Raw genomic sequence first — 26,307 nt, 5'->3', positions numbered from 1 at the left:
TTAATCACTACAGGCATATCCAGGACATCCTGCAGGGATTCATCCATGGATTCCTCCAAGAAATTCTGTAGGGCTTAACTCTGTGGAATTACTTCTGTGATTCTTTCTGGAACATCTTATTTTAAAAATTCCCCCAAAGATTCTCCCTGGAACTCTTCATAGGATTCCTTCAGGAATTCCTCCTTGTAGTCTTTAAGGAATTCCTCCAGGAGTTAATTCAGTACTTCCTCCAGGAACTGTTTAGGGATTCCCTTAAGAATTTCTCTTGAAATTGCTTCCGGGATTCCTTCTGGAGTTTTTTCAGGAACTCTTCTAAAGATTCCTCCAGAATTTCTCCTAGAATTCCATCTGCGATTTCTTCAGGAATTATTCCTGGTATTCCTCACTAGCATAATCCACAAAATTCTTCATGAATTCCTCTAGGAATTCTCCAGCGATTCCTCTGGGAATTTCTGCAGGGATTTCTCTTAAAATTCCTCCAGGAATTCATCTAGAGATTACTCCATAAATTACGCAAGAAATTCTTCCAGAGATTTCTCCAAGAGTTTCTGTGAGATTCCTTCAGGAATTTCTTTAGGCATTTCTCTAGGATATCCTCCAGGGATCCCTTTAAGAATACCTACAAGATTTTTCTCAGAAATTCCTCCAAAAAATCCTTCAGGGTTTCCTCAATGCATTCCTTCAGGACTTCCTCCATGCATTCCTCCAGAGATTCCTCAAGTAATTGCTTCCGGGGTTCTTCCGAGAATTCCACCAGAAATTCTACAGAAATTTATCCAGGAAATCTTCAAGGGATTCCTTCAAGGATTTTTTCAGAGACTCCTACAGGAATTCCACCAGATTTTCCTCCAGGAATTGCTGCAGGGATTCCTCCAGGAATTCCGCTAATAATTCCTCCAGGAACTTCTTCAGGGATTTTTTACAGGGATTTCTCCAAGGATTGCCCCAGGGATTCCTTCAGAAATTCCTTCGGAGATTTCTCCAGGAATTCCTCCAGAAACTTCTTTAGAAATTCCTCCAGGAATTTCTCAGATGATTTTTCCAGAATTTCTCCCAGGTTTCATCTAGAGATTCCCCCAGAAATTTATCCAGTAATTGTTGCAAGAATTGCTCCAAAGATTCCTCCAGGAATACCCAAAAGAAAACCTCCAGGAATTCCTCCAGGAATTCCTCCAGGCATTCTTCCACGATTTTATCCAGGAATTTCTCTATGAACTCCTCTAGGAAACTCTCCAGGCAATACCCCAAGAATTTCTTCAAGATTTCCTCCAACAATTTCTCTAGAAATTCATCCAGTAATTGCTCCTGGACATCCTTCAGAAAATATGCTAGGAATTTTTCCAGAAAATCTTCTGGGGATACTTTCAGAAATCTTTCCAGGAAATTCTACAGGATTACCCACAGGAATTTTTCAGGAATTTCTCCAGGCAAATCTCTAGGAATTTCTCCTGAGATTCCTTCATGAATTGCTTCAGGGATTCCTCTAGGGATTTCTCCACGAATTTCTCCAAGGATTTTCCCAGGAATTCCTCCAAAAAATCCTTCGAAGATTCTTCCTGTAGAGATTCCTTCAGGGATTTCTTCATAAAATTTCTTCAAGGATTTCTTCGAGGATTCCTTCAAGGATTCCTTCAGGAATTTCTTCGAGGATTTCTGCAGGAATTTCTCCATAAATTTCGCTAGAAATTCCTCCAGGATTTTCTCAAGGGATTTTTCAGAAATATAAAAATAATATAAATCTCCCAGAATTCCTCTGGAGATTCCTCTAAAAACTTATCCAGCTATTCTATCAAGAATTTCTCTAGAGATTCCTCCAGCAATTCCCACAGAAGTACCTCTAGGAATTCCTCCAGGCATTCCTCCAGGATTTTTTTCCAGAAATTTCTCCAGGAACTCCTCCAGGAATTCCTCTAGGATTTACCCCAGGAATTTCTTCGGGAATTTCTCCAGAAATGACTCCTGGACATCCTTCAGAAACTATGTTAGCAATTTGTCTAGGGACTCCTTCAGGAATTCCTCCAATGATTTCTATACGAATTTCTCCAGGGATTTTTCCATTGATTCCTCCAGGAAATACTTCGAAGATTCCACCAGGAAATCCTGCAGAAGTTCCTCGAAGGATTCTTCCAGGAAATTCTCTATGTATGTCTTCAGAAATTCTTCAAGGAAGTTCTCCAGGAATATCTTCATGAATTTATCATGGGTTCCTCCAGCTATTCCTCCAGGGATTTCTCCACAAATTTATTCAAGAATTCATCCAGGGATTCCTTCGAGGATTTCTCCAGGAATTCCGATAAAAATTCCTCCAGAAATTTCTCAATGAGTTTTTTTTTCAGAAATAGAAAATAACAGAAAATGAAATAGAAATCTCCCAGAATCCCTCTGTAGATTCCTCTAGAAATTTATCCAGCAATTCTTTCAAGAAATCCTCCAGAGATTCCTCCAGCAATTTCCGCAGAAATACATCTAGGAATTCCTCCAGGATTTTTTCCAGGAAATATCCCTGGAATTGCATCAGGAATTCCTATAGGAATTTCTCCAGGAATTGCTCCTGGAAATCCTTCAGAAATTATGTCAAGAATTCCTACGAGAATTTCTTCAGGAAATCATCTAAGGATTTCTTCAGAGATTCTTCCAGGAAATTCTCCAGGAATACTTTCAGGAATTTTTCTAGCTTTCCTCCAGGAATTCCACCAGAGATTCGTCCTGGATTTGCTTCAGAGATTCCTGCAGGTATTTCTCCACGAATGTTTCGGCCAGGATGTCTAGCCCCACGTTGTGTTTGATTTGATTGCCCCGGGCGGTGGAGAAGAAACACTACTCGAAACTGGACTTGACTATTTATTCGCACCACCGTATGGCAGTGCTCCACACGGTGGTGATATGACGATATACACTATAGCTAGTACGGTCGATACAAATATAACAAAAATGAATAGTAGCTGTGCGCTGCTCTGCTGCGTGAAGGGAGCCCAACACATGATCAGGCTGCTGCGGAGTCCAAGCGGTGGCTCTTCAATGGGTTGCTTCTGCACACGCTTCGCAGCTTGATCGGTTTGAAGCAGCCTGTGATCCCGAGCAGGAGAAAATAGCTGAAGAATAACTAACTCGGGTATGGAAAACCGAATACCTACAACCTGAATGAGGTATTAAGTAGCCCTGCATAAGAGGTAAAATACCTAAAATAATAACTGGTGTGTATTCTGTGCATAACGCGTGAATAATGACATCAGGTATGGCAATACCTAAATAATAATCGGCGATTTTTCCATACAAATAGCGATTTTTCCATAATTGAATAATACCTCAAGCAGTCCTCAACACCAAACCAATAACTCGTTGAGGTATTCCATCAATACCTACAAAATACCAAAAAAAGTTATTTCCAATACCTGGATAACTGACCAATACCTTGTCTAGGTATGATACCTGACTTTGGTATGCTCCAGTTATGTGGCAGTTATTCATTCCTGCTCGGGATGACGCCGGCCGACGACGTTGGAGCGAGATCCAACAAACTCCCACCCAAAACGAATGTTTTTATATTCGCATTGCTCGGAGTCGGCTGCTGCTGTACGATCTCCAGGGATATTCCCAGAGATTCCTTCAGGAAATCCTCCAGAAATTCCTCCAAGGGTTCTTCCAGGAAATCCTCCTGGAATTTCTCAAGGGATTTTTTTCAGAAATTTCTCCAGTAATTCCACCCAGACTTCCTTTGGAGATTCCTTCAGGAATTTTTCCAGTGGTTGCTCCAAAATTTGTTACGCCAGAAATTTGTTCAGAAGTTTCTCCAAGCATTCATCCAGGATTCTCTCTAGAGATTTTCCAAGGAATTGCTTCAGGGATTCCTCCAGGAATTCCTTCAGGGATTTCTTCAAGAATTCATCCAAGGATTCCTTCTGAAATTTCCCTAAGGATACCTCCCAGAATTCCTCCAGGAGTTTCTCCAGAATTTCCTACAAGGAATCCTCCAAAAATTTATCTAGGATTTCTCCTAGGATTTCCTCATGAGATCTCTTCAGATATTTCTCTAGATATTCGTCTCATAATTTATACAGGAATTCCTCCAGGTATTCTTTTAGAAATTCATCCTGAGATTCCTCCGGGAATTCCTCCAGGGATTTCACATGGCTTCCTCCAGGCATTCCTGTAGAAATTACAACAGGGATTCATCTAGTTGCTTCTTCAGGGATTTATCCAGGAAGTCTTCCAGAGATTGCTCTCGGAATTCTTCCAGGGATTGCTCCAGGAATTCCTCAAATAATTTCTTCAGAAATTCCTCTCAGGTTTTCTTGAAAAATTCATTCAGGGTTCCTTTGGAAATTTCCGAAATCCTTCTAACATTTTTTCAGGGATGTACGCAAGATCGCCAATCCAGAGACAGCGGGTTCAATTCCCGTTCGGGTCGGAAACTTTTTACGACTTCCCTGGGCATAGTGTATCATTGTACTTGCCCCACAATATACAAATTCATGCAATGGCAGGCAAAGATAGCCCTTCAAATAATAACTGTGGAATTGCTCAAAGAACACTAAGTTGAAGAGAGGCAGGCCAAGTTTCAGTGGGAACGTAGAGCCATAACGAAGAAAAGGAGAAAATCATACTGTTTTTATGATCAGAGCATAGCTACTAAGGGGTTCACTATTGGTTAAAATACCCTGATTCTTGGGAAGGTGTGCGATGGATTCAGGATTTCCCAAACCACATAGCATTCACCGCCAATCAAAATGAATCCTGGATGTAAATAGGGTATCGCGCCACTTGGGCGGTGGCTTCTATATTCGTCTGTTTTCCACTATAACTCAGTCAATTTTTAACCAATTGACTTGAAATGTTGTACACGGGTAGATACTATACCTATCTCACCACATTTCAAAAGTTGTGTCAATTGGTTCAAATTTGACTGAGTTATAGTAGAAAATAGACGAATATAGAAGCCACTGCCCAAGTGGCGCGATTCCCTATGTATCCTATGCTGGGATGGATGCACCGCCGTCAGGAAAACCGCACTCGCACGTGATTCTCGTCTGATGATGTCTGATGGCTGCTAGTGCGGTGTAGTCAGATCTAGAACCAGCAGACTCCATAAATCAACAAGGGGTAAAAGGGAGCAGACTCTGTACCTCTTGGGAGGGGGGTGTCGCAGACATCGCACGCAGCGTATAATTAAACTGTTCGACAAACAATGTGTGGAAGAGCACTAGCGCAATCAAAGAAGAGCCTCCGGCGCGGCAGCGCCAACGTGGCAACCATTCCATCATGTGTTGCTACAGTAGTGCTACCTACACCCTGATCAGTCGATTCATAGTGGAAAACTTTAACGTTTGTCGTCGTTATTGCTATTAGGTATAAAACTTCCCTACCAGCAGCACCCTACATATTCGCATTCTGCGAAGGCGGTTATGTTGGATGATTGATTGATTGATTTGTCTTTATTAGAGAGACTTTCAGCTGTTGGATGATGTAGAACGTAACTTTTTGTCGCCCCCGTGCCGCCCGCCATCAGATCGGCCGTAATAAAAGTGAATCGATGTGCTTTCTACCCCGTGAAATGAGTTCGAGGTTGTGATGATCACCCGCCCGTGGCAAAACTACCTCATCTGGCGCAGATTGGCGATGAAAGTTTTTTAACGATGTTATATAAATTTAATGAAGTGTAAACTTATAAAGGGAGCCAATGAAGTCGTTGCCAGAATGTAAATTAGCTGAGTTCAGATTCCAGGAAGATGTATTCTAGGGTTCTGTGCTAATTCCTATGGCACTTTGGCATATACTTACTCAATACGCTTGATAAATGCAACGTGCTAAGATTTCACCTATCGAATGAAATTCGATTGCTTTAACGTTTTTTTTACTCATAGTGGAGCACCCCTAGGGATACATAGGGCCATCGTAAAAGTTTCCATTCTGGGCTGCTGCTCGCTTTAACCTTGACATGGCCCAGGTCGGATTCCTATCGGCTTCCTTGATTTCTTTGTTGAAGCTTCGTCGCCACAAACCCCTGGGTTTGCCTCTGCTGTGATGTCTTGTCGGATTCCAATCCAGCACTTGCTTGCAGATTTCGTCTCCGACCTTTCATAGTGTGTGGCCGACCCACCTCCCTTTACGTTCTCGAATTTCTGTAGATATCGGTATCTGATTGTGTGGTATATGTCTGGCATAAGCATCTCTCAGTGTGTTTAGAGTCTTATCCCCCAATATGTCAACAGACAACTGATAACGCACGCACATTCCCCACCCAGGGTAACGCCCACGCTATCGAGTGATAGCTGCTGACGACATCACAGCAGGCTACGACTCTTCCTCTTTCTTTGGTCAGCGTTCGACCACGTCGGACGTGCAGTGTATCGTGTCGCTGCGCTGGGCGATTCTCATCGAGAACCATCAGCTAAATTCCCACACTGATGGCATCGTCGATGGACCTCAGTATTCGAGATTCAATTGTGGGGCTACCAGGCTTCGATGAGGTGGATGATATTATCCGGAATTCCCATCTTCCAAGGAAAGGGCGCCCTATAGATTGTTGTGGTTCAGATGGTCGACAGCTTTTCCGTAGTCAACGAACATCAGCAGACTCTTGGAAATCGACGAACTGCTCCAGGTTGATACGGATCGTGACCGTATGACCCACACATGATCTCCTGGCATAAAATCCAGCCTAAATTATTAATTTAGAGAAAATTCATGGGAATAAATCTTTTCCAAAATGCGTTTATCTGATACTGAATAGTGTAATGAACATTGGTGAAAATACACGCAAGTGACCCAACAGAAGTTTAACATTTGTATTTGTGTTAATATGAAGCTTGATAAATTAAAATCAGTGGAAATCTTTGGTGAAAAATAAAAACAAATTTGTAGGTAGCAATGCATGGAATTTTCGATTCGGACCATGAAATTTAATCTACTACTGATACCATCATGTTGAATTTGTACCGAGGAGTACTCTGGTTTTGAATGAGCGTTCAAATTCCTGAAAAAGTGTGAAATGTCAAATTGTCTGCAAAGTGCCTACAGTGATGAATAAAAAAAATATGACAACAGGTTTTTGGAAAAAGAAATCATATTTCGCACTGACGATTACGGAATATACGGTGGAAGAAAATCAGTAATTTCAAATGTGGCGAAATGATGAAGCATCGTTCAAAAGCAATGCGTATATTTTGTTGCAATTTCTCATCGTAATATGCTGTTTTACCTCACGCAAATCTGACAGGAAAAGGCCTACTTTCCCACACCAAATTAGCAGTGCTGTAATGGTTCATTACAGCACTGATTTGCGTTGCGTAATGAACCATTACAGCACTGTTTTCAGTTTTGGTCAACTTCTTGGTGCTTTCTGGACGCAGGTTTGAAAAATTGTGACAACTGCACAGTACAACCTGCTATGATCAGACTGTCTTAAACATGGCTATTGGCTATGAACATCAGTGTGCAGTTTGTGGTAAAATTTTGTTAAAAACTATCCTGAGGTGGTAAGTTATGAAATTGCAAAAAACGTTGTACGCAACTCTGTGCAGAACTCGATTTTTACAGCACTCGTCGTAATCATCCAACTCGGCAAGCCTCGTTGGATAAATGTACGACTCGTGCTGTAAAATTCTTCATTCTGCACCTTGCTGCGTAAACTACTCGTACCACACTGTCGACGTTGGTGTTATGAACCGCCCAAGCGAAGAAGTCAAAATAAAAATCCCGGTGAGTTCGTTCTGGTTTACATATTTTTGTTTGTAATGTGTTCTGGGTAGTATTTTGGGTTGTCTCTAATTCACTTTTATTTTTTACTTTTTGTTCTCGAGAGTTTGCTACTTACTCTCTGACTTATAATTTGGGTTATTTGGTACAGCTGGGGAAGGGGTAATCATTTTTCTTTCTCATTCCAGAGAGCGAGCAAAGGCGCATAAGCCTAGGCTTTCGAGCCAGGGCATAAGGCGTAAATTCCTATGCCCCATCCCGGGAAGGAGAGCTTCAATGGAGTGACATTAACTTTCTTAGCACCGTCACTCCCAACGTTTTTACTTCTTATCCATACTAAATACCTGGGTATTCTAGATACTACACACGAAATGTAAAACAAAACTTCACCATACTTCAAGAAAACTGTATTGTGTCAACAACCATCAAGACAGCCGGCATGCACATCGCTCGTTTTTGTTTGGTGTGTAACCTTCACCTCTCCGGACAAACCTTGAATAAGGACTGAAGTAGATATGAATGTTTTACTGTTATTCATTCTCAATGTTTGTTCAAAACAGCGAAAAACTCGTTACTGATTGAATTTTATTACGAAACATGTAAGTTGTTGTAATTATCTTATGTTTCTATGAGAAGAAAATGGAATTGAACTTGTATGATTTCAATGTGAAATAAATATTAATACCAGTTACGCTCTTTCCTCAACTTCGTCCGCAGAAAGCGTTGTTATGATTTTGGGCTCGCTTTGACAGCTCATGACAGCGAAATCTCGGCTTGCCGTGACACACACATTTTTCGTGTCGGTTTCTCCCTCCCAGCTAAATACTATAAGGAGCGGCTGACGAGATGTCGCTGTTCCATGGTTTGTTGAAATGTATTAAACGCTGCACAGTAGGCCTGGCCGCTTCAATACTTGTAATACACTGAGTGGTGCGAATAGAAGCTGTTTTATTTTTCAAGCTAGCTAACACACACCTACAAACTCCCGGAACACAGCTTGTAAACACGCACGAGCGTTCAATTTTCTTGCAACCACCTCTCTCAGCGCGGTTGTCAAACACGCCGTCGCGACGCTGTTCGGAAATGGTAAACATGATCAATCCACCATTATTCCAATGTTGTTCTCGTGTTAAAAGTTTACTATTTTCCATTCACGATGGAAATTTTGATGGATAGTTGTTGAAAAATTAGCTGAAATAGGCTCAAACCAATGTTTATTCTTCTTCTCGCTTTCCAACTGCTTGACAGCGGCAAATGGAGATATCGTGACAACAGTTTTGATTACATCCGCAGCACCTAGATACCAATACTCTTCAATCAATCACACAGGTTCAAAAGGTTCAACATAACCTCAATCTTCAATGTTTGGCTCCCGCTGAGAGAGCATATTGAGTCAGTCCGCGACACTCAGGTAATACATCTCCGATGTACTGCAAGTATTGATAATGACAAGAAAAATGATTGAAGTAGTTGATTCTATCATTTTCCAGGATTCTTCCAATGGATGGCTGTGTATGTGTAGACTAGACTAGACTAGACTAGACACTTGGGTACCCCTTATGGGATCCCTCATGGGATCAGCTTTAAATGATATGCGATCGATCCCGGAAACCTTGTTGGACTTGTTTCGGATGGCTATTTCAATATCCTGCAGTAATGGTGCCTCAGAGTTGGCACGAGTAATGAGCCGTATTCCAGGTGATTGACGCTCAGATGTCGATGGTTCGTCGGACATCGGAACGTTCGAAGTTTACAGACATCACGGCTTTTCCTTCTCTGCGCTCCTTAATCTTCCGCCAGGTTGCATCAGTGATCGCAGAATCATTACCTGTTCTGTGGCTTAGTTGGTTAAAGCGCCGGTCCAGCGAATACGGAGTCGTGGGTTCGAATCCCACCAGAATGCGATTTTGTTTTCACAAATGTCATCTCTCAATTTGTCAATTAGCAACATTTCGTGCCTTCTACTTAATTACAAGTTTTTCCAGTTAGTATTGAGGTTGGGTGTCTGAACTTTATTGGGCTATTGCTGCTAATATGGGCTAGTTTTTGGTGTGAGGATCGATGTTCTGGCACGTACCGGGGCGTTGCTGGACGTTGGCGAGCGCTCGCTGCTGCAGGTGAGGTCTGGTTTGGCGGTGGTGAGTTGGAAGATGGCGACTTGTTGGCTTGGTCCTCGTAGCATGGGGGTCTACGGCGTTCCCTTCGTTGACGCAATCGACGGGCCACGGACGACACCGTATTGGCCACGCCGAGGAGGGTTCTCCTGGACACTTAGGACATCACGGTCCGAGAAATCTCTCACTACGGCGGTTACGGAGCCTTAGAGGAATGGTTCTTGTCGGTTAGACCAATACCAACGAAATCGTTGGTTTGGCCGAACGTGCACAGTTCGCTGGGGCAATCTGAGGATTATGTAATCCAAACAAAGGTCCTGGCTGAACTATTTGCCTCACACTGTGGTTCGCTTCAGGGTTACACACGGAACTTTGCGCTCTGTAGGCACTTTAATCACTTGGCTCAAATGCCTTGCACCGACTCTCCGAAATTATATCCAGCCAATCCATTCATTTTTCATTTGTTCCATCCTCCCTTCATTTTCCTTCCATGTTGATTATCACCACCCCATCCATTTCTAATCCTTTTTCCTTCATACCACAGTTGATTTCATCTGCCCTTTTAAGCCCGTTGATCCCATACATAACATCCCATAACACAAACTATACAATATCTTTCTACTAATCCTACAAACCCAACATGGAATAAAATCTATAAAAACTCTACAGTTTCTCAACAAATGCACAAATTGAAAACAATATTGGGATAATTGTAACTCAACGGTTACAAGGTAGTAGATGTGAATCAATTTTAAAACAGCTTCGTCATCTACGGTAGAAGTCCTGAGCTGAGATTTTCTCCCACGATGCACCGCTTGCCCTTTCCGATCGTCTTAAAGAAGTGTTTCAGAATCAATTCCCTTAGCGTTGTACAACATCAGGATGTGCCGTCGGAAGTTCGCCTGCTTGACCCATTCCATCACGATTACCTTGTGCTCTTTATTGCCAAAAAGCTTTTGACACTTTTATACTTAAGCCACATCGTTTGCAAGATGTAACTCCTGACTAACGCGGCACATGGACCTTCCATCTTCTGGTTCTCCTCTGTCGGCCATGATTGTATGCAGAAATGGACTGGGTTGACCGGATCTAGGATAGCCCATATTCCAAATACCCTGACATCACACGAACTTACGCAGACACAGAAATACGACTTGCCGTGGTCAAGCGGTTGCACCAAGACTTTCTTTTTCATCCCCATATTGTCTTCGCGATTGAGCCCCAAATTTCCCCACACGCGACAATGACTTTTTTTTTCAATTTTATACGTGAAACCTAACGTTGGGAGGAGTACGTCTGCACAACGGACCTGGTCCTCTATCCAGTGCACTATGTCCGACGTACGTCCGACGCACAGTTCAGGAGAAAAATCGATTTCCGCGTGTCAAAAATTCCGATTTTCAACTGTACAAACAATATTGGGCTGCAATGTCATCTATAAGGCTATCCATGAGACAGATGTGATCAGCTGATTTCTTTTGTTTACCAGTGTGCTTATGAAAAAGACACCGGACAAAAGTTTTTGATGAATCTCATCTAAGAGTTACGTTTGTTTGTCTGTGCTTGTTGGTTTGCATGAACGAAGATATATATAGATAAAGTACTACAAGAGAAAACAAGAGTTATTGTACTAATCAAACTTTCTTCTTTCTTTTTCAGGTTTGTACATCGCAAGCCAGGATTTGTAGAACCATAGAGGTAATCACGTTCAAATGTATGCGTGCCTTTTTTGTAGATGTAGTTGTGTAACTGCGAGGAAAATATTTGCACTCTTGCCCCGGACGTTAGTTTTACCATTATTTACCCGTTTTACCCAATTCGATTGGGTAATATTTGCATATGCAATCTGAATAGCCTTTCAATCGGCGTGCACTTTTGTGTGAGGAAAAACTTGCGCTAGTGTTCGTGTGTTGATATGTCACTTATCTCTATAGCTGTAACGAGGGGCAGATGTTATGTCCAACCGTTCGCGTAAGATATTTAATAATTGGGGTTATTATCTGTACACTGAAAGGAGCCTTGCAGTAATGACAAGCACAAAAATGTTTTTAAATTTACCATGGCAAAACATGATCATCGACCCACCAACGCTTCTTGTGTGCGTTTTGCTTCTTCTCACATCAACCGGTTCGATAGCTGAGTGGTAGCGTGCGAGCCTGGTGATGTCAAGATTCTTGGTTCGAATCCGGTTGCCAACAGAAACTTTTTTTAATTGAAAATCGAGTCCATGGTAAAATTGAAAACATAATTCTGTTGAATTAAAACGAAACTCAGTCTGCACAAATTTAGTGGCGTTGTGCATTTAAATTGACCCTCAGAATAGTAATTTTCACCGCAAGCCGCCGTTCAGTGTAGTTAGCCTAGTGGGCAAGGCTATAGATCGCCAATCCGGAGACGGCGGGTTCGATTCCCGTTCCGGTCGGGAATTTTTTTTTTCGACGCCCTGGGCATAGTATATCATTGGGCTTGCCTCACAATGTACAAATTCATGCAATAGCAGGCAAAGAAAAGCCCTTCAATTAATAACTGTGGTCAAGGATGGGATCATTCATTTGCAATCAGTTACATTCACTTGCTGTTAACTCGCTTCAGAAACATCGTAGCAAAAATCAATGTATGCAACACATTTTTATTTTTGTTTTACCTAAAACTTTGTAGAACAATGTAATAGCGAAGCATCAATAATTAAGTCAACAGAAGGCAGCAAACGCAACTCTCCACGGCGTGAATGTAATTTACATTCACGGCGTGGAGAGTTGCCTTCACAGCTAGTTCATGTCATTCGGCAAACTTTCAGATAAATCTACAAGGTTAGATTCATCCATACATTGTTTTTTGATAGCATGCTTCTGAACTGAGATAGTAGCAAGTGAATGTAATTCTTTGCAAATGAATGATCCCATCCCTGACTGTGGTTCCAATGTTTTACGCGCAAAGCAGATGATCTTTCACTTTTTCGCGTGAAAAATAGTCCGTTCTATTATTCCGTAAGGAAATTTGACATTTTTTTCCTGTACTGGTTCAGTTGTCAAAATTGGTTCCGGGTCATTTGGCCGAATGCCATTTGGCCGAATGCCATTTGGCCGAAACGACTATTCGGCCAGATGGCATTCGGCCAAACGACTATTTGGCCAGATGGCATTCGGCCAAATGGCCGGACACCGCCAAAATTACTTGTGGGAAAAGGAGAAAACCTACTTGAGTGCTACTTGGTAACCGGAAACTTAGCTTTAAGGCAACTTTAAGAGCTGTTTGCAGTTCAGAAGGAATTTCACGGCCTATTTTGATGCATGGGAAATAGACCTGTGCGCCGCCGCGCCACGCCGCCGCCGCCGACACTTTTTGTCCCACGCCGACGCCGACCGAGGTATCGGCGGCGCGCCATACGCCGCTGTTTGTCACGCCGCCGATTTTCATTTTTCGCGCCGTTTTGTTCATGAACAAAATTAAGTTAACATATAGTTGAGATAAAAAATTCTCACGATCGCTATCATAGGAGTTTGACTGCAATAATTGATTTTTCATCATCTATTTTCTCATCTGTAAATGTAATACGTGTATTAGCAAAAACAGATTGTATTTGAGAAATGATACTATTTAAGAGAATATCAATATAAACATTTAATCACTAAAGTTATGCCCTTATTATAATATCATAAGGGCATAACTTTAGTGATTAAATGCTAAACAGTACAATCTAATAATTTGAAATCTGGCCATTGGAACTTTGGCCTATTTTTTTTCTTTCGATTGTTTTAGAAAAACTCTGCAGAACTTCTGAAGAAATTCAAACAGAATTTCAGAGTGTCCATAAAAAAACGAAGCTCCTAGAACTTTTTTTTTTAGATAGATTTGTGTTGCCTTCAGCAGGTCCTCCAGCAGATCCTCCTTTTTTTTAGATCCAGAATTGATTTTTTTTTTTCAGAAGATCTCAGGAAGATCTCGAAAGGAGTTCGTTCAGAACTTCTTTCAGGAGGATTCAGGAATTCATCCTAGAGATACATCAGAGATTCATCCAGAAGATCCTTCCAGAATTCTCATAGGATGTCTGAGAGGGATTCCTTCTGAAGTTCCTTCAAGAACTCCTACAAGAGTTTCTTAAGGAACTAGTCCTGGAGTTTCCTCAGAGATACCTCCAGGAGATCCTTCAGAAATTCCTCAAGAATTCCAACAAGGGATTTCTCCTGACGTTCTCTAGGGATCAACCAAGGAGGCCCTTCGGGGATCACTCCGGGAGCTTCATCAAGGGTTTCTACAGGAATTGCTTCTACTTAGCATCTCTTGGAATTATTTTGGAATGCATCTTAAACATTTTTCTGAGATTATTTCAGGAGTTCTTTTAAAGCTTGCTCCAGAAGTCCTTCAGTGATCTTTCCAGGAGTTCGTTCAGGCATCTCCCTAATAGCTCCAGGAGAGATGCCTCCAGGTGTTCATTAGGAATTCCTTCAGAAGTTCCCTAAGCTATTTCAATAAAAGTTCGCTCAGGTATCCTTCCAGAAGTCCCTTCAGAGATTCTTTCAGGAGGATTCACTTTTGCCTCCTGGAAATCCATCAAGAATTCCGTAAAAGCATCTTCTGGAATTCCTGCAGGAGGTCCTTAGAAATAAGATTCATTCTGAAGTTCGTACAGGAGTTCTTGCAGATATTAGTGCTCCTTCAAAGATTTCTCCAGGAGATTCAGAGATTCTTGCAGATGTTTTTTCAGAGATTTCCCCTGAATCCTCAGGGATTCCTACAGAAGTTCAGAAATCTCTCCAGGAGTTCTTTTAGACAACCTTATAGAAGGATCTGAGGATACCTCCAGGAAAATTCAGGGATACCCCCAGGAGATTATTCAGGGATTCCTACATAAGAAAACTTTCTAAGACTCCTGCAGGATATCCTTAGGGGGTTCCTCGAGAAATTCCTTTAGTGATTCTTCCAGGGCTCACTCCTGGGGTTCTTTCAGATTGTAGATTTTTCCAGGAAGACTCACGGATGCCTCCATGAGTTGCATCAGAGATCTCTGCAAAAGCTCATTCAGGAATTCCTACTGGAGTTCTTTCAGGGAATTTTGTAGGAGTTCCTTCAACAATTTCCTTAGGATTATAATCTGGCATATCTTTAGGATATTCTTGAGGGATCTTTCATGGAGTTTCTACAAGAATTCCTCCAAAGATTCCATTTGAGAGATTCCACTGAAAATCCTTCGAGGATTCCGCCTGGAAATCTTTCGAAGATTCCTACCGGAATCCCTCCGGGAATTCCCCCTGGAGTTCCTGCAGGGATTTTTCTTGTTATTTCTTCGAGGATTCCTCCTGTACTTCTTTCAGGAGTTCCCCTGAACCTCCTTCGAGGATTTCTCTTGGTATTTCTTCGGGAATTCCTCCTGGAATATCTGCAGAGAACCCTCCTAAAATTCCTTCAGGAATTTCTGCTGGAATTCTTTCGAGGATTTCTCTTGGAATTCCTTCGGGGATTCTTCCTAGATTTTCTTTCGGAGTTTCCTCCTAGACTTCTATCGTGGATTCCTCTTGGAAACCCTTCGCGGTTTCTTCCTGGAATTCTTTTTGTGATTGCCCTTAGAATTCCTTCAGAGATTCCTCCTGGTATTATTTCGGGGGTTCCTCATGGAATTCCTCCGGGTATTCCTTCTGGACTTCATTTAGGGATTCCTCCTGAACTTCCTTCGGAGATTCCCCCTGGAATTCTTCTGGGGATTCCTTCTGAAATTTATTCAGAGATTCCACCTAGAATTAACTCTGGAATTTCTCCTGGAATTCCTTCGAGGATTCCACCTGGACCTCCTTTGTGGATTCCTCCTGAAACTCTTTCGGTGATTTCCCCTGATATTCTGTCGTGGATTTCCCTTGAAATTTCTTCGGGTTTTCCTCCTGAAATTTATTTGATGATTTTGCTTAGAATTCTTTCGGAGATGCCTCCTGAATTTCCTTCAGGGATTCCTCATGGAATTCCTTCAAGAGTCCTCCTGGAGTTCTTTTGGTGATTTCTCTTATAATTCCTTCGGAGATTCTTCCAAGAGTTCTTCTGGTGATTTCTCCTGGAATTCCTTCTGAGATTTCTCCTGGACTTCCTAGGGGGATTCCTCTTGGAACTCCTTCGAGGTTTCCTCTTGAAAATCCTTCGGAGATTCCTTCAGGGGTTCCCACTAGGATTCCTGCAGGGATTTCCCCTGGAGTTCTTTCAGGAAATCCTCCTGGAACTCCGTCGGGTATTCCTTCTGGACTTCTTTCAGAGATTCCTCCTAGAATTCTTTCGGAGATTTATCCTGGAATTCCTTCTAGAATTAATTCGAAGATTCCTCCTAGCATTTCTTTGGAGACTCCATCTAGAGTTTTTTCGCAGATTCCTCCTTCGGAGATTCCTCCTTTAATTATTTCGGAGATTCCTGCGGCTATTTTTCCTGGAATTGCTTCGAGGATTCCACTTGTAATTCATTCAGGGATTCCTTTTGGACTTCTTTCCTCCTGAAATTTCTTCAGTGGTTCCTCCTGATTTTCCGTCGTGGATTCTTCCTGAAATTCCTGCGGGAATTCCTCCTGGAATTTATTCGGAAATTCCTCCTGGATTTCCTTTGGAGTTTCTTCTTGAAATTCCTCTTCAAATATCTTCGGAGATTCCTGGAATTCCTTCGGGAATTCCTCAAGGAATACCTCCGAGGATTCCTCCTAGAATTCCTTTTAGGTTTTTCTTCTGGAATTCTTTCAGTGATTCCTCCTATCAGAAATTTCTTCGGGGATTCCTCTTGATATTCCGCCGTGGATTCCTCCTGAAATTCCTTTATAAATTTCTCATGGAATTCCTAAAAGATTCCTCCAGGAATTGCCACGGGATTTCCTTCTTAAATTTCGTCGGTGATTTCTACTAGAATTCCTCCGTGGATTCCTCCTGGAATTCCTTCGGGGATCCTTTCTGGACTTCCTTCGAGGATTCCTCCTAAAATTTCTTTGGAGCTTCCTCCGCCAATTCCTTTGGCGACTCCTGTCCTTCTAGAATTCCTTCGGGGATTCCTCCTAGAATTTCTTCGGGGTTTTTTTCTGGGGGGTTCTTCCTTTGAGGATTCCTCCTAAATTTCTTTCGGGGATTTCTCCTGTTATTTCTTCGGGGATTCCTTCTGGAATTCCTTCAGAATTCCCTCTTGGAATTCCTTTGGTGATTTCTCTTCAAATTTCTGCCCTTCATTTGTAATGAAATAATGCAACATGCACTACACTAAGGGTACGGGTAATGTCACAATATGTCTAATCACTTGTCGCTGTGACGCACCCGAAAAGAAATATAGAAAATCATTTAAACGTAATAGTTAATGTCATGAAAAAGCTCAGACTACGAATTCTAGAGCGTAATGACAACTTTTTTGTTTTGCCAATGTTGACATTATGGTAAAATATTGGTCACGCCGATTCACGCCGCCGCCGCCGAAAGCTGCCACCGGCGTGACGCCGAAGATGCCGCCGCCGCCGGCCAAAAATGGCCCTCACGCCGCCGCCGAGCAAAATATAGTCGGCGCACAGGTCTAATGGGAAATTCCTTGCCAGAATCGCTCAAGAAACGGGTTTTCATCGATCGCAGTACGTAGTTGCGAAGAAATGTCAATTCAAATGGCAGTCACTGTAGAAAGTTTCTAATAGGAATCGGTCAAGAAATTTCTTGAGCGATTGCTTTCAAATACGAAACTGAGTGTCAATTTCTTGATTTTGTCTTGGCTGACCAAGCCATGTGGGAAATTACACTGTTGAAAATGCTTTGACATCCATGTGCACAACAGACCATGTGCTCGATAAACAAATTGAGATTTGAATTATGAAAAGAAATCCACGTACTCCGGTGAGACTCGAACTCACGACTCCCAATTCGCTAGACGGGCGCTTCTATTCCTTCAAGCTACGGAGTCACTCGACTATCTACGTCGCCAGCAGGCCTGGAACCGAACTCGATTCCACAGTCGCACATGGTTATCTTGTTCATCGAGCACATGTTCTGTTGTGCACATGGATGTCAAAGCATTTTCAACAACGAAACTGAGCTTTAACCAAGAATTTAGATAACGCTTAGGATCCTATTTTCAATTACCGAAGAAAGCTCATGTTTGCTAACTCTGAGAGTAAAGCACTAAATTGGTAGGCAGGTTCTGTAACAGTTGGGACAATACGCCATGAAGAACCATGCAGAACGAAGTATGATGATCTCCCCTAGCATATAGTATCTTTAGCTAGAAGCTTACTTACCTTACCGGTCAGACTAAGGCCTGAGTGCCTCTGGAGCCGACCTACTGAAGGCCTGAGTGTCCTCTGCTGTACATAGGAGTTGTCTCCATGCTACTCGGTAATGGCTGTGCGTCTCCAGTTCCGCACTCTGCGTAGGGTCCGTAAATCGTTCTCCACTTGATCGACCTACCTAGCTTGCTGCGCACCACGTTTTCTTGTACCGGTCGTATGACTCGCAGAAACCATTTTAGTCGGATTGCTATCCGACATCCTGATGACGTGACCCGCCCACCGTAGCCTCCCGATTTTCGCGGTGTGGACGATGGTTGGTTCTCTCAGCAGCTGATGCAGTTCGTCGTTCATTGGCATTCTCCAAGTCCCGTCTTCCATCTGCACTCCGCCGTCGATAGAAATTCGGGGTGGCGGGCGCGGTGATTCCTCCCTGGAGCCCTTTGCCATCATGTACTTTGTCTTCGCCTGGCTTCACTCTTTAGTCGGATGTACGTTTCCGCCATCGTCTCAAATTTACGAGCTATAATATCAATATCATCAGCGAAACCAAGCAACTGAACGGACTTCGTGAAAATCGTTCCACTCGTGTTTATCCCCGCTCTCCTAATTACACCCTCTAAAGCAATGTTGAACAGTAAGCACGAAAGATCATCACCTTGCCGTAACCCTCTGCGAGATTCGAAGGGACTCGAGAGTCTCCCTGATACTCGAACTACACACATCACTCGATCCATCTTGATTAATCGTATCTTATCCGGGAATCCGCATTCCCGATTGTATCATACGCTGATTTAAAATCGATGAACAAGTGATGTATGGGCGGTATTTCTACAACACCTGGTGGATGGCGAACATCTGGTCCGTTGTTGCGCCACGAACTCTCTTGCAATGGGTGATAGACGGCAGAGCTAGAAGCTTATACTTACCCTTGATAGGGAAGATTCAAATATTACGTCCATCATTTTTCAGGATTTGTAGACCCCCCCTCCCCCCTCTGTCACGCTATTTTCCTATATCTAATACACGTACTGTCACAATTTCGTAATCCCCCCCACCCCCACTCCCCCAAATGTTGGACGTAATTGAACGTTCCCATATTGCTTATCCAAAGAAATCATCCAACCTGGCGGAGAAAAGAAGCCAAAGAAGACCTGTGCCGCAAACGTCAAACTGCTGCACACTATAAAAAGCAACAAAAATTAATTGTCGAAAATTTGAATTATGTTTTATGGCATTTAGCTGCATACAAAAGTGCTGAAACTACACCAAGTTCAGTTTAAAAATAAGTTACATATTGTAGCAGTAATTATGATTCCATAAACCTAAAAGCGGAAAATATTTCATTATTTTTTTAATTTTATGGCAAACAACTGAGTGAGTGCTTTTTAGCGTGCACCGAGCGCTTTGACGTTTGCGGAACAACTGCGGCGGTCGAAACCACCGCAACCCCGTTGGATTTTTTCTATTTTTCCGCAATATTACTCCTTCTATGTAAACAGATTATCTAGCAAATCAAAAAAGCATCAACATAGAGCAACTGAACCATTGATTGCCATGTTTCGATTTGGATTTCCAAAGGCTTCCCGGCCCGCCTCCTAGATGGGGCTTCCGTGGATTACATTCGCAGAGTATATATTAGCTTTCCATTCACCATCATCATTCTATGGGGGATCATACTTCCGATATAACGAGTACATGGATGGAAAAAGGAAGCGACGACGGATTGGATAAGCCGTCATTCGATGTTGTTGTTGGCTTTGCTTTTGTTGGTGGACGCGTCGTCGGCCTTTGATTCCGCACTTCGTATTACGACCTGCGACGGAGGACCAAAGTATGTACTGTGGTGCAGTGGAGGAAGTAATGAAGCAAGAAAATCCCTCAAAAGGATATTATGCTCACAGCGACAAGCTCAACGAGAAACGACCACGACAATGATGATGACGATGACGATGACGATGATGATGATGGCTATTACGATGACGACGACGGCGACGAAGACGTTCGCAAAAAAAAAGATGACAAACGCTTTCACGTCTCCCAGTGGACCAATAAATGTCGGGAGCAATGTGACAAAGAGCGAAAGTGTCGCGCCCCTTGTAGGGTCCTCCAAAGCTACCACCCGTCCGTCCGTTCGTCAGCTATCGCTGTCATGAGGGCGTCGGACGGTGTTTATTTTCGCATTGTTATCTCTGCCTTGGTGGGCTGACTGACGGAACTCCGCCACCAGAGACGTTCCCAAAACCCCCCAAACTATTTGAATGGAAAATGTCTTTATTTATGTCAAGTATGGAAATTGCTTTGTTTACATTCTTCGAGCATAGAGGCAATCAAAGTTTTTGCATCGCCATCAAATCCGGTAATCCCTTTTCAGGGGTGTCCTTTCGAGTGAATGGAATAGGGTTTTGAAGCTCTGTGTTTCTTGCTTCGCATAAGTCAAGATTGATTTTTTTAATGTTAAGCTTGTGTCCTATCCCTAGCTCTAACCTAAAACTGAAAAGGAAGAAAACTGAAAAGTACTTTTGAACACTTTTTTGAGTTCTTTTTCATCTCTGTTCTCATTCACTCTCTTAGCTGTGAGTGAAGAGCGAACCATTTTGAAAATTAGGTGCTTGAAACTAAAGTTAACCAGTGAAAATTTTGTCAACAATCGAGAACTGTTAACTATTATAGTTTTCGATTTCATTCATTAATCGGCCGTTCGAAGATTACAGAAAAAAGTATTTAATACTTATTCTATCATCGAAAACTTATCCAGAAATTTTGTGAGATTTTTTCAGTTTTCATGTATGTGTATTTTAACTTAAACTTTACCTCTCAAATTTCTCGAGACAATCTTCGAGGACATTTATCAAAGTAGTGTTGAAGGACGGCTCAGAAAGATTTCTGTGGAGTCCTTCGGAGGAATCTATACACAGATTTCTGGAGTAATCTTGCAGGAAGAGTATTTTCAGGGACGGGGAAATAACAGGGAATCCTGGAAATACCTGGAAGAATCTTAGGAGGCATTATTGGAGAAATTCTTAAATAGTTTAGAGCAAATCCTCTTAGAAGCTTCCTCCCCCTCGTAAGCCTCAGTGACTGTGCTTTTCGTCATTCAGTAATGTATCACGCTTCCCTTGTTCCGGCTCGGTTTGGAAAATCAAAAGCAGCCGATACAGACTATTAGTTTTACATGTTTTTCTTAGATTTTTGAAAAACATTCTCCATCGATTCAACCAGTGTTGCGAAATGAGCGAGTACTCACACAACTAGTCAAACTCACGAGTGAGTATGAGCTCTCTCTCTCTCTCTCTCTCTCTCTCTCTCTCTCTCTCTCTCTCTCTCTCTCTCTCTCTCTCTCTTCTTGGCGTAACGTCCTCACTGGGACAAAGCCTGCTTCTCAGCTTAGTGTTCTATAAGCACTTCCACAGTTATTAACTGAGAGCTTCCTCTGCCAATGACCATTTTGCATGTGTATATCGTGTGGCAGGCACGAAGATACTCTATGCCCAAGGAAGTCAAGGAAATTTACTTTACGAAAAGATCCTGGACCGACCGGGAATCGAACCCGTCACCCTCAGCATGGTCATGCTGAATACCCGTGCGTTTACCACCTCGGCTATATGGTGAGTATGAGCAGTACACCTTAAACTCACCGTGAGTATTACTCACATTTGAGTAAGCGCTGTACAACTCACACTCACTCGTGAGTATTGACGTGCAGATACTCACTCACGAGTATGCTTTACTCATATTCGTACGGTAATCTAAAATTTATCTAAAGGCTTGGAATCCCATCAAACATTGAAATGGTATGTTTTATTGGGGCGAATGTATTGAATCAGTAGACAAGGTTGCTTGTCAATAATTCTATTGTTTTTTTTTTTTTATTCTAGTGAATTGTATCTTACTGGTAGTTCTAATCGCTCCGTTAAGGGCGGTCCTGAAGAGGTTCCCTTTGAGCCCAGCTCAACAGCTCAACGTGAGGGCTTTTGTTTGAACTCAAACCTCTTATAGACAGAGATCAATCCCCTGAAATGGCTGTCATCCACATATAACTGGCGTGAAGCCAAAAATTTGGTGCAGGACGTGGTGCTGATTTGAATGGGCGGTTGCATTAAGCTGAAAACTGTGATTTTTTCTGTTGGTGCAGGCGTGACATTCACATATAATTGAGTTCAGCATTGTTTTAAATGGACGAAATGTATTTGCATGCTTGTGCGTCTTGTAATAGTTATTTATGTAACGAGTTGCAAAAAGTTGATTTTTTCAGCACGAGTCGTACATTTATCCAACGAGGCTTGCCGAGTTGGATAAATACGAAGAGTGCTGAAAAAATCGAGTTTTGCAACGAGTTCCATTCAAAATTTTATGCAATGATTTTTTCATAATGCAACCCATTTGAGTTGCATAATGTTCATAATGCAACTCAAATGAGTTGCATTATGAACATTATTCAACTATTTTTCATTATGCAACTCATTTCAGTTGCATAATGAACCAGTTCGGAAAAATTGGCCATTATGATACCAGAATGAGTTATATAAAATGTAAATTATGATACTGAACTGCATAAATTTAATATAGAACACTAAACGCATTGAACAAAGGTGTAAACGATCGTTTCTCAAATGCACGATAATTCGTACGACAAAGTTTGCTTGCGCACGTAGCAGATTGAAAGGCAGGCTGAAATTTCGTAAACGAGCCCGTTCGAACCGGCTTCAAGAACTAACGCTTTCTTCAGGGGGTTGGCAGAGATAGCAATTAAGGAAATGTAATTTTACGGAATCGTGTGGTGTACTCGATTGGTAGCCGATTTGACCTTGGATTTGACAGTTCGATAGCAGCAGACCTGCTGCAAAGGCGCATATAGTGCTGAATTAATGCCATTTTAGCTGCTTATTGATTACCTGGGTGTGATTACTGGCCATGTTACTGGTAGTAATTTGCTCGGCAGTTTTTTCTTTTCTTTTTAGGTCCGAGGCTCATATAATTAGGGTGGTCCAACTTTATATATAAAAAAAACTAAGACTTGAAAAAGCTCATGGGATTCCTTCAGAATTTGTTCCTTTTTTTGCATTCTTCAATCACTTTACCTAATTTACAGCTCTTTTGTCCACCAGGGCACTGCGTGAGCGATTCCAATTGGAAGCTGTACTTACACTTTGTACAGCTCCTAAATGTATTCTATTATAATTCTACTAGATCGAACTGGATTCCGTTGCGCTGCTTTCACTTTCTACACTATCATGGTAGAATGATGAGCACGAGGATGTTGATGTGTGACTCTTGTTCCTTTTCCAGTCCGATTGGGGGTCCATTATGAGTTGCCGTTAGCCGATATCCAGGTGTCCGGGTCCGTTGGAGCATATGCTCTGAAGAGGGTCAGGTGCCAGCTGCTCTCGGGGGGAAGAGCAACCACAGAGAACAGACATCCAAGTCCAGTTCCGAAACTGTGTAAGGAATTTAACGGCCATTTGAAATCGGCAACACAAGTGGCAATAGCGTGGCGCTGCAATCGGTTAATTTCCCATACAAATTTAATTCACCACTTGAAATGTTTCAACTCACCACTGACTGTGGCAATATGGTGTTTGGTGGCGTTAGTGTTGTCATCGTGTATTGGTTTGCAACCTTACTCAAGTAAAGATTCAAATCCTTACCCAACTTTCCGAATGAAATTTGTTCTAGCCTGGATGTCTGTTCTCTGTGGAGCAACTGACGAAAAATTGCAAGTGCCTGGCTGGGATCGAACCCATGACCATCCACTTATGAAGTGAACGTGTAGCCACTACGCTACGGGCCCTGGCAATTTGTTCCTTTTGTCACTCATAACAAATATAATAAATTAAGAATATGACCCACTCTGGCGCAGAGTTGGCGAACGCATTTTACCGATCGCAGCGACACAGTTGACTCGCGGTCGAACTAATTTACTGCTGCAAAGTTGTAGGTGGCTTTGATTGAAAAAAAAAATGATAAATACTGAAAATGCCAGAAACGTCATTTTTCGGTGCTCCAAGTTTCCTCATCTAAAACTGTGGGATTTTGTGGATGCAATTCAATCTGGGAGTCAGAAACACGGAAGGCACTCCAGCAATGATGCGATTTTTAGAAAGGACACCATCTTATCACTTCCACTTGTCCCTGTCAAAACATCCTGAAGGTAATTTCTTGATGAATAAGTTTTTTTCACGACACCAATGCAACGTTGCGTGGGACGCTTTATTTTCTACTTTAGTAATTTGCTATTATGCAACGTAAATGCTTACACCAATCTGTGATTTCACTTAAACGAGTTCTAGAGGTAGTGCAAGCTGACGATTGTATCGAAACCCTCTCACCCAACCCAACCGAGACTCATCCTGGTCTGCCATGTCGGATTCACGGCAAGTAAAATATCAACGTTATAACGGTTACAACCCAGATAACGAATAGAACCCAAAGTACACGACAGTTCTGATTCATTGACCATACTGATGGTCAGTCCAATATCTGTCCGGAGCTCATTCGTTGGCTCATCCCGTACATTGACCGGTGTAAAAAAACTGAAGTGGTTTTCAAACACACGAAGGGGAACGAGTTACTCTATTTCAAATTTTCAATAAATCAGGCCAAACATGTCTAAAGGTCCTATCTGCAGAAGAGAGGCTCTCTTTGGTTTCCCTCTCTTTCGTTAATATCTCAGCTGTTCATTTGTATTATTATTCTCTCCTTGCATTGATCGATGGTCAAAACAATCGTCTTTTGATTTGTACTGCAAAAATAGTTGAAAAGTGTACCATTACATTGCAATAATTGAAAGAGAAAGTGAACAAAGAGAGCCTCTCAAATGCAGATAGGACCTATTGAAATGTTTGGCCTGAAATGATTGCGGGTTTCGATATTTTAGTGAATTTGGGCTACAACAATCAAAGACCCGGACTCTTTCGGCGTCTCGAATGACGTTTGAAAAGTGATGTCCGGCGAAGTGAAAAACCAAAGCTAACTTGATTATCCTTGTTTTCATAGTTCGATTTTTTGCCACAAGTAGGTGCTTTTGTTGGACGAATCTGTTCGCCGATCGATGGTATGGGAAATGAAAGAGTGGGCTATCTTGTACTTAAAAATCTTTGCCCATAAGTTCCAATAAAGTTTTGTTTCAATCAGGGATGGGAACACTCACTTGCAAAGAATTACACTCACTTGCAAATTTCTCAGCTCAGAAGCATGCAATCAAGAAACGATATATGGGCGACTTTTGCCTTGTGGTTTTGTCTCGAACTTTGTCAAATAGGGTAGGGGTCGCTCACGAATCCCAAACTCGTGACAGAGCTGTGAAATCGACTCTCCACGAGGTGAGTGTAAATTACACTCACCTCGTGGAGAGTTGTCTTCGCAGCTCACTCACGAATTCGATATGCGTGTGCGACCCCTACTGTATTCAGCAAACTTTTAGACAAAATCACAAGGCAAAAGTCGTCCATACACCGTTTTTTGATTGCACGCTTCTGAGCTGAGAAAACTGCAAGTGAGTGTAACTCTTTGCAAGTGAGTGTTCCCATCCTTGGTTTCAATTCTATCAAGTCTAAGCACTTTTTTATGAAACATCCAGCAATTTGTGCAGATAGGGCACAATGTTGTACCGGATTCTAGCAAAAAATTGCTTAAAAATCAACTATTCGTTTTGCTGGTTTTTGCTTTGCTGGATGCGTTTAGTGTGTAAGTTTCATGTTCGAAAGTTGAGTACTCAAGTAAATTTACTATTTTTTGTAAATGTTAACTTACAAACTGATCAAGTGTTTAGTATGAGGAAAAACGTTACTTTTCCTTACGGAATAATAGAACGGACTATTTTGCCGCGCAGAAAAAACTACAGCTCTTTTAGATTTACAAAGGAGGCGTTACCAGTGTAAAACTTTTTTTCCTTACTTGCCTACTCAAGTAATTTTGAAGCGAAACCACTATTTGTCCATTATATGCCCTATATTTTTGCACAGTAATAGAAACTAGCCACATGGGAAAAAACGATCAAATGTATGCAGAAAAGAAAAGTTTTAAATGTTTGGACCTAGGAAATGCTGTAATTAACCCTACCATTTTTAATTTGAAGGTAGGTAAATATATGCCAAACATCTTTATTGAATACCGTAAAGTGACCCGACGTATGCGAAAAAAGTTATACCATTGACAAAGTGTGGTAAAATATAGAGATTTCCTAATTGATGATATTACTTTGCATGTGTAGGTAAACAATAAGAGTTTTTAGCCTATGGTGCCAAAGCTCTCGAGCAGATCCACCTTTCCTCGAAAACTGT

At 42.0% G+C, this 26,307-nt stretch overlaps 1 protein-coding gene across 2 annotated transcripts in view; it reads left to right on the top strand.

Annotated features, from left to right (window-relative positions):
* Positions 1–26,307, top strand: part of LOC109400449 (uncharacterized) — a 364,886-nt gene that overhangs the window by 167,110 nt on the left and 171,469 nt on the right. The gene's annotated exons all lie outside the window — the stretch shown is intronic.

The sequence above is a fragment of the Aedes albopictus genome, chromosome 1 (genome assembly GCF_035046485.1).
Source record: "Aedes albopictus strain Foshan chromosome 1, AalbF5, whole genome shotgun sequence".
Lineage (NCBI taxonomy): Eukaryota > Metazoa > Arthropoda > Insecta > Diptera > Culicidae > Aedes > Aedes albopictus.
This window is presented reverse-complemented; position numbering and strand designations above follow the sequence as displayed.